At 43.6% G+C, this 13,622-nt stretch overlaps 14 non-coding genes across 14 annotated transcripts; all 14 read left to right on the top strand.

The window, feature by feature from the left end:
- The first annotated feature begins 1,514 nt into the window (after positions 1-1,514).
- On the top strand, positions 1,515-1,586 carry trnad-guc (transfer RNA aspartic acid (anticodon GUC)). Its single transcript has one exon. It is a non-coding gene; the product is annotated as a tRNA-Asp (tRNA).
- A 216-nt stretch (positions 1,587-1,802) lies between these two features.
- trnas-aga (transfer RNA serine (anticodon AGA)) lies at positions 1,803-1,884 on the top strand. Its single transcript has one exon. It is a non-coding gene; the product is annotated as a tRNA-Ser (tRNA).
- A 1,580-nt stretch (positions 1,885-3,464) lies between these two features.
- Positions 3,465-3,536, top strand: trnad-guc (transfer RNA aspartic acid (anticodon GUC)). The gene has a single exon. It is a non-coding gene; the product is annotated as a tRNA-Asp (tRNA).
- Positions 3,537-3,752: 216 nt separating this feature from the next.
- Positions 3,753-3,834, top strand: trnas-aga (transfer RNA serine (anticodon AGA)). The gene has a single exon. It is a non-coding gene; the product is annotated as a tRNA-Ser (tRNA).
- A 1,580-nt stretch (positions 3,835-5,414) lies between these two features.
- On the top strand, positions 5,415-5,486 carry trnad-guc (transfer RNA aspartic acid (anticodon GUC)). The gene has a single exon. It is a non-coding gene; the product is annotated as a tRNA-Asp (tRNA).
- A 216-nt stretch (positions 5,487-5,702) lies between these two features.
- On the top strand, positions 5,703-5,784 carry trnas-aga (transfer RNA serine (anticodon AGA)). The gene has a single exon. It is a non-coding gene; the product is annotated as a tRNA-Ser (tRNA).
- Positions 5,785-7,364: 1,580 nt separating this feature from the next.
- On the top strand, positions 7,365-7,436 carry trnad-guc (transfer RNA aspartic acid (anticodon GUC)). Its single transcript has one exon. It is a non-coding gene; the product is annotated as a tRNA-Asp (tRNA).
- A 216-nt stretch (positions 7,437-7,652) lies between these two features.
- trnas-aga (transfer RNA serine (anticodon AGA)) lies at positions 7,653-7,734 on the top strand. Its single transcript has one exon. It is a non-coding gene; the product is annotated as a tRNA-Ser (tRNA).
- Positions 7,735-9,314: 1,580 nt separating this feature from the next.
- Positions 9,315-9,386, top strand: trnad-guc (transfer RNA aspartic acid (anticodon GUC)). Its single transcript has one exon. It is a non-coding gene; the product is annotated as a tRNA-Asp (tRNA).
- Positions 9,387-9,602: 216 nt separating this feature from the next.
- On the top strand, positions 9,603-9,684 carry trnas-aga (transfer RNA serine (anticodon AGA)). The gene has a single exon. It is a non-coding gene; the product is annotated as a tRNA-Ser (tRNA).
- A 1,582-nt stretch (positions 9,685-11,266) lies between these two features.
- On the top strand, positions 11,267-11,338 carry trnad-guc (transfer RNA aspartic acid (anticodon GUC)). Its single transcript has one exon. It is a non-coding gene; the product is annotated as a tRNA-Asp (tRNA).
- A 216-nt stretch (positions 11,339-11,554) lies between these two features.
- Positions 11,555-11,636, top strand: trnas-aga (transfer RNA serine (anticodon AGA)). Its single transcript has one exon. It is a non-coding gene; the product is annotated as a tRNA-Ser (tRNA).
- Positions 11,637-13,215: 1,579 nt separating this feature from the next.
- trnad-guc (transfer RNA aspartic acid (anticodon GUC)) lies at positions 13,216-13,287 on the top strand. Its single transcript has one exon. It is a non-coding gene; the product is annotated as a tRNA-Asp (tRNA).
- Positions 13,288-13,503: 216 nt separating this feature from the next.
- Positions 13,504-13,585, top strand: trnas-aga (transfer RNA serine (anticodon AGA)). Its single transcript has one exon. It is a non-coding gene; the product is annotated as a tRNA-Ser (tRNA).
- Positions 13,586-13,622: the final 37 nt, after the last annotated feature.

The raw sequence follows: 13,622 nt of genomic DNA, 5'->3' as shown, positions 1-13,622 counted from the left end.
TTGGAATAACGTCCCACACCTTTCAACACTGACATTTGTTATCATTTTTATTAATCTGCAATATTCACGATACATCCGTTTAAAAAATCGCAACAATCAGTCAAAGTTGCGACAGTGATTCAGCCTGTCTATCCCTCGAGATGGCGAAGGCATCTGTGCATGCCCGTTGGTGCGTGTAAATTTTTGGTTATGTGTGTCTCTGTGTCTGTCTATCTCTATTTTTGTCTCTGTGTATGTGCAACTGTGTGTGGAAATCCTCATACGAATTTGGTATGACCTGGAACTTATAAAAAAGACTTGGGGAAAATAATACGGTTGTGAACTTTTGTATCGGCTTTGGTTCAGTGGCAGCATTCTCGACTGAATCAGGAGTTTGTGTGTTCAAGTCGCACTTCTTGGACTTGAGCATTTCATCTTGGCTAACACTCAAGTGCAGCACTTGGGGAATTTTGCAATGTTGAAGCTGTTGACTTTCGGATGAAATGTTAAATTGAAGCTCCGTCTGCACCCTCGGGTGGATATGAAAGGTCCCAGAGCATTACTCGAAACAGAGTAGGAGAGTTGCCCCCGTGTCAATATTCCTCAAAATGTTCGTAAATGCTCACTAAAAGACTATGTGCATGTGTTTGTATGTGGGGTTGGGGTTGAAGCCCAGTTTGTCACAGAGACAGAATCCAAGCTCTTACAGGGCCAGGATAACCGAGTGGTTATGTCGTTGGCCTTAAACTTCAAAGGGTTTTCCACCGTGGGATCTTCCCCACTCCTGGTTTCTATTTATTTTAACATAGATTTCCTCCCATTCTGATCAGTGATGTCCGATTTTCATCGGTTGAATCAACAATTTTCTGTAACTATGTGTCACTCTGAACCGATAATGAAATGAAATTGTGAAATGTATCTGTGTCGCTCGGTCTCTGCCTCTCTCTCTCTCTCCACAGAGCTGTGTATGTGTTTGTATGTCTGAGTCTTTGTCTCTCTCAGTCTGACTCGCTCTGTCTGTCCCTGTTTCTCCGTTTGTCTCAGTCTCTCAATCTGTCTCTTTCTCACGGTGACCACGTCTGTTCCATTGGGATTCTCTCAGATTCTTTGTCTGACTGGCTCTCTCTTTCCCATCATTTCGGTCTGTCCATTTCTTTGCCTGTCTTTGTTCGTCCCTGCCTCTAACCTGAGAATCATTTCCATCATTTTCTGTTTTAGTCTCTATCTCTTTCTCTCTATCTGTCTCTCTCCTTGTCACTGTCTTTATCATTGTCATTCTCTCACTCTTTCCCTTTCTCTCTTAATAGATCAAACACACAAATCTCTGTCTCTGTATGTGTTTGAGTCTTTTTCTCACCCAATCTGCCTCTCCTTCTCAGTCTCACTATTTCTGTCTCTCGTTGTCTCTATCTGGGTGTCTGTCTCTCCCTGTTTGTCGGTTTGTCTCTGTCTCTCAATGTGTCTGTCGACTTCTCATGGTGTCCAGTTCTGTTCACAGCTCGATTCCTGCTCCGACAGAGCAGCTATCCGTCAGTTCCTCGTTAGTATAGTGGTGAGTATCCCCGCCTGTCACGCGGGAGACCGGGGTTCAATTCCCCGACGGGGAGGCAGATGTTTCAAAATGTTGATTTTTACTTCTGTTTCTTGGCAGATAAATGTTAAAAATTCCAGAGCGAAATCGAACTGTGAAAATACAGGTAGAGGAGTTTGCCTCTTCCAGATTTTTAGCAAACGGAGACTTTTTCAGGATTCTTTGGCCGTCTGCTGCACAGAGATGGATGACTGAGTTTTTTCTGAGTAACTTTTAAAAAGCCAGCGACACAGTAGTCGTGGCCGAGTGGTTAAGGCGATGGACTAGAAATCCTTTGGGATTTTCCCGCGCAGGTTCGAATCCTGCCGACTACGATTCTCAGCATTTTTCATTCCATTTCACAATTTAACCAGTTCTCTACCAAACTGATCATGTGATAATTGGAATAACGTCCCACACCTTTCAACACTGTCATTTGTTCTCATTTTTATTAATCTGCAATATTCACGATACATCCGTTTAAAAAATCGCAACAATCAGTCAAAGTTGCGACAGTGATTCAGCCTGTCTATCCCTCGAGATGGCGAAGGCATCTGTGCATGCCCGTTGGTGCGTGTAAATTTTTGGTTATGTGTGTCTCTGTGTCTGTCTATCTCTATTTTTGTCTCTGTGTATGTGCAACTGTGTGTGGAAATCATCATACGAATTTGGTATGTCCTGGAACTTATAAAAAAGACTTGGGGAAAATAATACGGTTGTGAACTTTTGTATCGGCTTTGGTTCAGTGGCAGCATTCTCGACTGAATCAGGAGTTTGTGTGTTCAAGTCGCACTCCTTGGACTTGAGCATATCATCTTGGCTAACACTCAAGTGCAGCACTTGGGGAATTTTGCAATGTTGAAGCTGTTGACTTTCGGATGAAATGTTAAATTGAAGCTCCGTCTGCACCCTCGGGTGGATATGAAAGGTCCCAGAGCATTACTCGAAACAGAGTAGGAGAGTTGCCCCCGTGTCAATATTCCTCAAAATGTTCGTAAATGCTCACTAAAAGACTATGTGCATGTGTTTGTATGTGGGGTTGTGGTTGAAGCCCAGTTTGTCACAGAGACAGAATCCAAGCTCTTACAGGGCCAGGATAACTGAGTGGTTATGTCGTTGGCCTTAAACTTCAAAGGGTTTTCCACCGTGGGATCTTCCCCACTCCTGGTTTCTATTTATTTTAACACAGATTTCCTCCCATTCTGATCAGTGATGTCCGATTTTCATCGGTTGAATCAACAATTTTCTGTAACTATGTGTCACTCTGAACCGATAATGAAATGAAATTGTGAAATGTATCTGTGTCGCTCGGTCTCTGCCTCTCTCTCTCTCTCCACAGAGCTGTGTATGTGTTTGTATGTCTGAGTCTTTGTCTCTCTCAGTCTGACTCACTCTGTCTGTCCCTGTTTCTCCGTTTGTCTCAGTCTCTCAATCTGTCTCTTTCTCACGGTGACCACGTCTGTTCCAATGGGATTCTCTCAGATTCTTTGTCTGACTGGCTCTCTCTTTCCCATCATTTCGGTCTGTCCATTTCTTTGCCTGTCTCTGTTCGTCCCTGCCTCTAACCTGAGAATCATTTCCATCATTTTCTGTTTTAGTCTCTATCTCTTTCTCTCTATCTGTCTCTCTCCTTGTCACTGTCTTTATCATTGTCATTCTCTCACTCTTTCCCTTTCTCTCTTAATAGATCAAACACACAAATCTCTGTCTCTGTATGTGTTTGAGTCTTTTTCTCACCCAATCTGCCTCTCCTTCTCAGTCTCACTATTTCTGTCTCTCGTTGTCTCTATCTCGGTGTCTGTCTCTCCCTGTTTGTCGGTTTGTCTCTGTCTCTCAATGTGTCTGTCGACTTCTCATGGTGTCCAGTTCTGTTCACAGCTCGATTCCTGCTCCGACAGAGCAGCTCTCCGTCAGTTCCTCGTTAGTATAGTGGTGAGTATCCCCGCCTGTCACGCGGGAGACCGGGGTTCAATTCCCCGACGGGGAGGCAGATGTTTCAAAATGTTGATTTTTACTTCTGTTTCTTGGTAGATAAATGTTAAAAATTCCAGAGCGAAATCGAACTGTGAAAATACAGGTAGAGGAGTTTGCCTCTTCCAGATTTTTAGCAAACGGAGACTTTTTCAGGATTCTTTGGCCGTCTGCTGCACAGAGATGGATGGCTGAGTTTTTTCTGAGTAACGTTTAAAAAGCCAGCGACACAGTAGTCGTGGCCGAGTGGTTAAGGCGATGGACTAGAAATCCATTGGGATTTTCCAGCGCAGGTTCGAATCCTGCCGACTACGATTCTCAGCATTTTTCATTCCATTTCACAATTTAACCAGTTCTCTACCAAACTGATCATGTGATAATTGGAATAACGTCCCACACCTTTCAACACTGACATTCGTTATCATTTTTATTAATCTGCAATATTCACGATACATCCGTTTAAAAAATCGCAACAATCAGTCAAAGTTGCGACAGTGATTCAGCCTGTCTATCCCTCGAGATGGCGAAGGCATCTGTGCATGCCCGTTGGTGCGTGTAAATTTTTGGTTATGTGTGTCTCTGTGTCTGTCTATCTCTATTTTTGTCTCTGTGTATGTGCAACTGTGTGTGGAAATCCTCATACGAATTTGGTATGACCTGGAACTTATAAAAAAGACTTGGGGAAAATAATACGGTTGTGAACTTTTGTATCGGCTTTGGTTCAGTGGCAGCATTCTCGACTGAATCAGGAGTTTGTGTGTTCAAGTCGCACTCCTTGGACTTGAGCATATCATCTTGGCTAACACTCTAGTGCAGCACTTGGGGAATTTTGCAATGTTGAAGCTGTTGACTTTCGGATGAAATGTTAAATTGAAGCTCCGTCTGCACCCTCGGGTGGATATGAAAGGTCCCAGAGCATTACTCGAAACAGAGTAGGAGAGTTGCCCCCGTGTCAATATTCCTCAAAATGTTCGTAAATGCTCACTAAAAGACTATGTGCATGTGTTTGTATGTGGGGTTGGGGTTGAAGCCCAGTTTGTCACAGAGACAGAATCCAAGCTCTTACAGGGCCAGGATAACCGAGTGGTTATGTCGTTGGCCTTAAACTTCAAAGGGTTTTCCACCGTGGGATCTTCCCCACTCCTGGTTTCTATTTATTTTAACACAGATTTCCTCCCATTCTGATCAGTGATGTCCGATTTTCATCGGTTGAATCAACAATTTTCTGTAACTATGTGTCACTCTGAACCGATAATGAAATGAAATTGTGAAATGTATCTGTGTCGCTCGGTCTCTGCCTCTCTCTCTCTCTCCACAGAGCTGTGTATGTGTTTGTATGTCTGAGTCTTTGTCTCTCTCAGTCTGACTCGCTCTGTCTGTCCCTGTTTCTCCGTTTGTCTCAGTCTCTCAATCTGTCTCTTTCTCACGGTGACCACGTCTGTTCCATTGGGATTCTCTCAGATTCTTTGTCTGACTGGCTCTCTCTTTCCCATCATTTCGGTCTGTCCATTTCTTTGCCTGTCTCTGTTCGTCCCTGCCTCTAACCTGAGAATCATTTCCATCATTTTCTGTTTTAGTCTCTATCTCTTTCTCTCTATCTGTCTCTCTCCTTGTCACTGTCTTTATCATTGTCATTCTCTCACTCTTTCCCTTTCTCTCTTAATAGATCAAACACACAAATCTCTGTCTCTGTATGTGTTTGAGTCTTTTTCTCACCCAATCTGCCTCTCCTTCTCAGACTCACTATTTCTGTCTCTCGTTGTCTCTATCTCGGTGTCTGTCTCTCCCTGTTTGTCGGTTTGTCTCTGTCTCTCAATGTGTCTGTCGACTTCTCATGGTGTCCAGTTCTGTTCACAGCTCGATTCCTGCTCCGACAGAGCAGCTATCCGTCAGTTCCTCGTTAGTATAGTGGTGAGTATCCCCGCCTGTCACGCGGGAGACCGGGGTTCAATTCCCCGACGGGGAGGCAGATGTTTCAAAATGTTGATTTTTACTTCTGTTTCTTGGTAGATAAATGTTAAAAATTCCAGAGCGAAATCGAACTGTGAAAATACAGGTAGAGGAGTTTGCCTCTTCCAGATTTTTAGCAAACGGAGACTTTTTCAGGATTCTTTGGCCGTCTGCTGCACAGAGATGGATGACTGAGTTTTTTCTGAGTAACGTTTAAAAAGCCAGCGACACAGTAGTCGTGGCCGAGTGGTTAAGGCGATGGACTAGAAATCCATTGGGATTTTCCCGCGCAGGTTCGAATCCTGCCGACTACGATTCTCAGCATTTTTCATTCCATTTCACAATTTAACCAGTTCTCTACCAAACTGATCATGTGATAATTGGAATAACGTCCCACACCTTTCAACACTGACATTTGTTCTCATTTTTATTAATCTGCAATATTCACGATACATCCGTTTAAAAAATCGCAACAATCAGTCAAAGTTGCGACAGTGATTCAGCCTGTCTATCCCTCGAGATGGCGAAGGCATCTGTGCATGCCCGTTGGTGCGTGTAAATTTTTGGTTATGTGTGTCTCTGTGTCTGTCTATCTCTATTTTTGTCTCTGTGTATGTGCAACTGTGTGTGGAAATCCTCATACGAATTTGGTATGACCTGGAACTTATAAAAAAGACTTGGGGAAAATAATACGGTTGTGAACTTTTGTATCGGCTTTGGTTCAGTGGCAGCATTCTCGACTGAATCAGGAGTTTGTGTGTTCAAGTCGCACTCCTTGGACTTGAGCATATCATCTTGGCTAACACTCTAGTGCAGCACTTGGGGAATTTTGCAATGTTGAAGCTGTTGACTTTCGGATGAAATGTTAAATTGAAGCTCCGTCTGCACCCTCGGGTGGATATGAAAGGTCCCAGAGCATTACTCGAAACAGAGTAGGAGAGTTGCCCCCGTGTCAATATTCCTCAAAATGTTCGTAAATGCTCGCTAAAAGACTATGTGCATGTGTTTGTATGTGGGGTTGGGGTTGAAGCCCAGTTTGTCACAGAGACAGAATCCAAGCTCTTACAGGGCCAGGATAACCGAGTGGTTATGTCGTTGGCCTTAAACTTCAAAGGGTTTTCCACCGTGGGATCTTCCCCACTCCTGGTTTCTATTTATTTTAACACAGATTTCCTCCCATTCTGATCAGTGATGTCCGATTTTCATCGGTTGAATCAACAATTTTCTGTAACTATGTGTCACTCTGAACCGATAATGAAATGAAATTGTGAAATGTATCTGTGTCGCTCGGTCTCTGCCTCTCTCTCTCTCTCCACAGAGCTGTGTATGTGTTTGTATGTCTGAGTCTTTGTCTCTCTCAGTCTGACTCACTCTGTCTGTCCCTGTTTCTCCGTTTGTCTCAGTCTCTCAATCTGTCTCTTTCTCACGGTGACCACGTCTGTTCCATTGGGATTCTCTCAGATTCTTTGTCTGACTGGCTCTCTCTTTCCCATCATTTCGGTCTGTCCATTTCTTTGCCTGTCTCTGTTCGTCCCTGCCTCTAACCTGAGAATCATTTCCATCATTTTCTGTTTTAGTCTCTATCTCTTTCTCTCTATCTGTCTCTCTCCTTGTCACTGTCTTTATCATTGTCATTCTCTCACTCTTTCCCTTTCTCTCTTAATAGATCAAACACACAAATCTCTGTCTCTGTATGTGTTTGAGTCTTTTTCTCACCCAATCTGCCTCTCCTTCTCAGACTCACTATTTCTGTCTCTCGTTGTCTCTATCTCGGTGTCTGTCTCTCCCTGTTTGTCGGTTTGTCTCTGTCTCTCAATGTGTCTGTCGACTTCTCATGGTGTCCAGTTCTGTTCACAGCTCGATTCCTGCTCCGACAGAGCAGCTATAGGTCAGTTCCTCGTTAGTATAGTGGTGAGTATCCCCGCCTGTCACGCGGGAGACCGGGGTTCAATTCCCTGACGGGGAGGCAGATGTTTCAAAATGTTGATTTTTACTTCTGTTTCTTGGTAGATAAATGTTAAAAATTCCAGAGCGAAATCGAACTGTGAAAATACAGGTAGAGGAGTTTGCCTCTTCCAGATTTTTAGCAAACGTAGACTTTTTCACGATTATTTGGCCGTCTGCTGCACAGAGATGGATGACTGAGTTTTTTCTGAGTAACGTTTAAAAAGCCAGCGACACAGTAGTCGTGGCCGAGTGGTTAAGGCGATGGACTAGAAATCCATTGGGATTTTCCCGCGCAGGTTCGAATCCTGCCGACTACGATTCTCAGCATTTTTCATTCCATTTCACAATTTAACCAGTTCTCTACCAAACTGATCATGTGATAATTGGAATAACGTCCCACACCTTTCAACACTGACATTTGTTCTCATTTTTATTAATCTGCAATATTCACGATACATCCGTTTAAAAAATCGCAACAATCAGTCAAAGTTCCGACAGTGATTCAGCCTGTCTATCCCTCGAGATGGCGAAGGCATCTGTGCATGCCCGTTGGTGCGTGTAAATTTTTGGTTATGTGTGTCTCTGTGTCTGTCTATCTCTATTTTTGTCTCTGTGTATGTGCAACTGTGTGTGGAAATCCTCATACGAATTTGGTATGTCCTGGAACTTATAAAAAAGACTTGGGGAAAATAATACGGTTGTGAACTTTTGTATCGGCTTTGGTTCAGTGGCAGCATTCTCGACTGAATCAGGAGTTTGTGTGTTCAAGTCGCACTCCTTGGACTTGAGCATATCATCTTGGCTAACACTCTAGTGCAGCACTTGGGGAATTTTGCAATGTTGAAGCTGTTGACTTTCGGATGAAATGTTAAATTGAAGCTCCGTCTGCACCCTCGGGTGGATATGAAAGGTCCCAGAGCATTACTCGAAACAGAGTAGGAGAGTTGCCCCCGTGTCAATATTCCTCAAAATGTTCGTAAATGCTCACTAAAAGACTATGTGCATGTGTTTGTATGTGGGGTTGGGGTTGAAGCCCAGTTTGTCACAGAGACAGAATCCAAGCTCTTACAGGGCCAGGATAACCGAGTGGTTATGTCGTTGGCCTTAAACTTCAAAGGGTTTTCCACCGTGGGATCTTCCCCACTCCTGGTTTCTATTTATTTTAACACAGATTTCCTCCCATTCTGATCAGTGATGTCCGATTTTCATCGGTTGAATCAACAATTTTCTGTAACTATGTGTCACTCTGAACCGATAATGAAATGAAATTGTGAAATGTATCTGTGTCGCTCGGTCTCTGCCTCTCTCTCTCTCTCCACAGAGCTGTGTATGTGTTTGTATGTCTGAGTCTTTGTCTCTCTCAGTCTGACTCACTCTGTCTGTCCCTGTTTCTCCGTTTGTCTCAGTCTCTCAATCTGTCTCTTTCTCACGGTGACCACGTCTGTTCCATTGGGATTCTCTCAGATTCTTTGTCTGACTGGCTCTCTCTTTCCCATCATTTCGGTCTGTCCATTTCTTTGCCTGTCTCTGTTCGTCCCTGCCTCTAACCTGAGAATCATTTCCATCATTTTCTGTTTTAGTCTCTATCTCTTTCTCTCTATCTGTCTCTCTCCTTGTCACTGTCTTTATCATTGTCATTCTCTCACTCTTTCCCTTTCTCTCTTAATAGATCAAACACACAAATCTCTGTCTCTGTATGTGTTTGAGTCTTTTTCTCACCCAATCTGCCTCTCCTTCTCAGACTCACTATTTCTGTCTCTCGTTGTCTCTATCTCGGTGTCTGTCTCTCCCTGTTTGTCGGTTTGTCTCTGTCTCTCAATGTGTCTGTCGACTTCTCATGGTGTCCAGTTCTGTTCACAGCTCGATTCCTGCTCCGACAGAGCAGCTATCGGTCAGTTCCTCGTTAGTATAGTGGTGAGTATCCCCGCCTGTCACGCGGGAGACCGGGGTTCAATTCCCTGACGGGGAGGCAGATGTTTCAAAATGTTGATTTTTACTTCTGTTTCTTGGTAGATAAATGTTAAAAATTCCAGAGCGAAATCGAACTGTGAAAATACAGGTAGAGGAGTTTGCCTCTTCCAGATTTTTAGCAAACGGAGACTTTTTCAGGATTCTTTGGCCGTCTGCTGCACAGAGATGGCTGACTGAGTTTTTTCTGAGTAACGTTTAAAAAGCCAGCGACACAGTAGTCGTGGCCGAGTGGTTAAGGCGATGGACTAGAAATCCATTGGGATTTTCCCGCGCAGGTTCGAATCCTGCCGACTACGATTCTCAGCATTTTTCATTCCATTTCACAATTTAACCAGTTCTCTACCAAACTGATCATGTGATAATTGGAATAACGTCCCACACCTTTCAACACTGACATTTGTTCTCATTTTTATTAATCTGCAATATTCACGATACATCCGTTTAAAAAAATCGCAACAATCAGTCAAAGTTGTGACAGTGATTCAGCCTGTCTATCCCTCGAGATGGCTAAGGCATCTGTGCATTACCCGTTGGTGCGTGTAAATTTTTGGTTATGTGTGTCTCTGTGTCTGTCTATCTCTATTTTTGTCTCTGTGTATGTGCAACTGTGTGTGGAAATCATCATACGAATTTGGTATGTCCTGGAACTTATAAAAAAGACTTGGGGAAAATAATACGGTTGTGAACTTTTGTATCGGCTTTGGTTCAGTGGCAGCATTCTCGACTGAATCAGGAGTTTGTGTGTTCAAGTCGCACTCCTTGGACTTGAGCATATCATCTTGGCTAACAATCAAGTGCAGCACTTGGGGAATTTTGCAATGTTGAAGCTGTTGACTTTCGGATGAAATTTTAAATTGAAGCTCCGTCTGCACCCTCGGGTGGATATGAAAGGTCCCAGAGCATTACTCGAAACAGAGTAGGAGAGTTGCCCCCGTGTAAATATTACTAAAAATGTTCGTAAATGCTCACTAAAAGACTATGTGCATGTGTTTGTATGTGGGGTTGGGGTTGAAGCCCAGTTTGTCACAGAGACAGAATCCAAACTCTCACAGGGCCAGGATAACCGAGTGGTTATGTCGTTGGCCTTAAACTTCAAAGGGTTTTCCACCGTGGATTCTTCCCCACTCCTGGTTTCTATTTATTTTAACACAGATTTCCTCCCATTCTGATCAGTGATGTCCGATTTTCATCGGTTGAATCAACAATTTTCTGTAACTATGTGTCACTCTGAACCGATAATGAAATGAAATTGTGAAATGTATCTGTGTCGCTCGGTCTCTGCCTCTCTCTCTCTCTCCACAGAGCTGTGTATGTGTTTGTATGTCTGAGTCTTTGTCTCTCTCAGTCTGACTCACTCTGTCTGTCCCTGTTTCTCCGTTTGTCTCAGTCTCTCAATCTGTCTCTTTCTCACGGTGACCACGTCAGTTCCAATGGGATTCTCTCAGATTCTTTGTCTGACTGGCGCTCTCTTTCCCATCATTTCGGTCTGTCCATTTCTTTGCCTGTCTCTGTTACTCCCTGCCTCTAACCTGAGAAGTATTTCCATCATTTTCTGTTTTAGTTTCCATCTCTTTCTCTCTATCTGTCTCTCTCCTTGTCACTGTCTTTATCATTGTCTTTCTCTCACTCTTTCCCTTTCTCTCTTAATAGATCAAACACACAAATCTCTGTCTCTGTATGTGTTTGAGTCTTTTTCTCACCCAATCTGCCTCTCCTTCTGAGTCTCACACTTTCTGTCTCTCGTTGTCTCTATCTCGGTGTCTGTCTCTCCCTGTTTGTCGGTTTGTCTCTGTCTCTCAATGTGTCTGTCGACTTCTCATGGTGTCCAGTTCTGTTCACAGCTCGATTCCTGCTCCGACAGAGCAGCTATCCGTCAGTTCCTCGTTAGTATAGTGGTGAGTATCCCCGCCTGTCACGCGGGAGACCGGGGTTCAATTCCCCGACGGGGAGGCAGATGTTTCACAATGTTTATTTTTACTTCTGTTTCTTGGTAGATACATGATAAAAATTCCAGAGCGAAATCGAACTGTGAAAATACAGGTAGAGGAGTTTGCCTCTTCCAGATTTTTAGCAAACGGAGACTTTTTCAGGATTCTTTGGCCGTCTGCTGCACAGAGATGGATGACTGAGTTTTTTCTGAGTAACATTTAAAAAGCCAGCGACACAGTAGTCGTGGCTGAGTGGTTAAGGCGATGGACTAGAAATCCATTCGGATTTTCCCGCGCAGGTTCGAATCCTGCCGACTACGATTCTCAGCATTTTTCATTCCATTTCACAATTTAACCAGTTCTCTACCAAACTGATCATGTGATAATTGGAATAACGCCCCACACCTTTCAACACTGACATTTATTCTCATTTTTATTAATCTGCAATATTGACGATACATCCGTTTAAAAAATCGCAACAATCAGTCAAAGTTGCGACAGTGATTCAGCCTGTCTATCCCTCGAGATGGCTAAGGCATCTGTGCATGCCCGTTGGTGCGTGTAAATTTTTGGTTATGTGTGTCTCTGTGTCTGTCTATCTCTATTTTTGTCTCTGTGTATGTGCAACTGTCTGTGGAAATCATCATACGAATTTGGTATGTCCTGGAACTTATAAAAAAGACTTGGGAAAATAATACGGTTGTGAACTTTTGTATCGGCTTTGGTTCAGTGGCAGCATTCTCGACTGAATCAGGAGTTTGTGTGTTCAAGTCGCACTTCTTGGACTTGAGCATTTCATCTTGGCTAACACTCAAGTGCAGCACTTGGGGAATTTTGCAATGTTGAAGCTGTTGACTTTCGGATGAAATGTTAAATTGAAGCTCCGTCTGCACCCTCGGGTGGATATGAAAGGTCCCAGAGCATTACTCGAAACAGAGTAGGAGAGTTGCCCCCGTGTCAATATTCCTAAAAATGTTCGTAAATGCTCACTAAAAGACTATGTGCATGTGTTTGTATGTGGGGTTGGGGTTGAAGCCCAGTTTGTCACAGAGACAGAATCCAAGCTCTCACAGAGCCAGGATAACCGAGTGGTTATGTCGTTGGCCTTAAACTTCAAAGGGTTTTCCACCGTGGGTTCTTCCCCACTCCTGGTTTCTATTTATTTTAACACAGATTTCCTCCCATTCTGATCAGTGATGTTGATTTTCATCGGTTGAATCAACAATTTTCTGTAACTATGTGTCACTCTGAACCGATAATGAAATGAAATTGTGAAATGTATCTGTGTCGGTCGGTCTCTGCCTCTCTCTCTCTCTCCACAGTGCTGTGTATGTGTTTGTATGTCTGAGTCTTTGTCTCTCTCAGTCTGACTCACTCTGTCTGTCCCTGTTTTATCCTTTTGTCTCAGTCTCTCAATCTGTCTCTTTCTCACGGTGCCCACGTCTGTTCCAATGGGATTCTCTCAGATTCTTTGTCTGACTGGCTCTCTCTTTCCCATCATTTCGGTCTGTCCATTTCTTTGCCTGTCTCTGTTAGTCCCTGCCTCTAACCTGAGAAGTATTTCCATCATTTTCTGTTTTAGTTTCTATCTCTTTCTCTCTATCTGTCTCTCTCCTTGTCACTGTCTTTATCATTTTCTTTCTCTCACTCTTTCCCTTTCTCTCTTAATAGATCAAACACACAAATCTCTGTCTCTGTATGTGTTTGAGTCTTTTTCTCACCCAATCTGCCTCTCCTTCTGAGTCTCACACTTTCTGTCTCTCGTTGTCTCTATCTCGGTGTCTGTCTCTCCCTGTTTGTCGGTTTGTCTCTGTCTCTCAATGTGTCTGTCGACTTCTCATGGTGTCCAGTTCTGTTCACAGCTCGATTCCTGCTCCGACAGAGCAGCTATCCGTCAGTTCTTCGTTAGTATAGTGGTGAGTATCCCCGCCTGTCAAGCGGGAGACCGGGGTTCAATTCCCCGACGGGGAGGCAGACGTTTCAAAATGTTGATTTTTACTTCTGTTTCTTGGTAGATACATATTAAAAATTCCAGAGCGAAATCGAACTGTGAAAATACAGGTAGAGGAGTTTGCCTCTTCCAGATTTTTAGCAAATGGAGACTTTTTCAGGATTCTTTGGCCGTCTGCTGCACAGAGATGGATGACTGAGTTTTTTCTGAGCAACGTTTAAAAAGCCAGCGACACAGTAGTCGTGGCCGAGTGGTTAAGGCGATGGACTAGAAATCCATTGGGATTTTCCCGCGCAGGTTCGAATCCTGCCGACTACGATTCTCAGCATTTTTCATTCCATTTCACAATTTAACC

The sequence above is a fragment of the Pristiophorus japonicus genome, chromosome 23 (assembly GCF_044704955.1).
Source record: "Pristiophorus japonicus isolate sPriJap1 chromosome 23, sPriJap1.hap1, whole genome shotgun sequence".
NCBI classification, from domain to species: domain Eukaryota; kingdom Metazoa; phylum Chordata; class Chondrichthyes; family Pristiophoridae; genus Pristiophorus; species Pristiophorus japonicus.
Note: the sequence above shows the minus strand (reverse complement) of the source record. Positions and strands in the feature narration are given on the sequence as shown.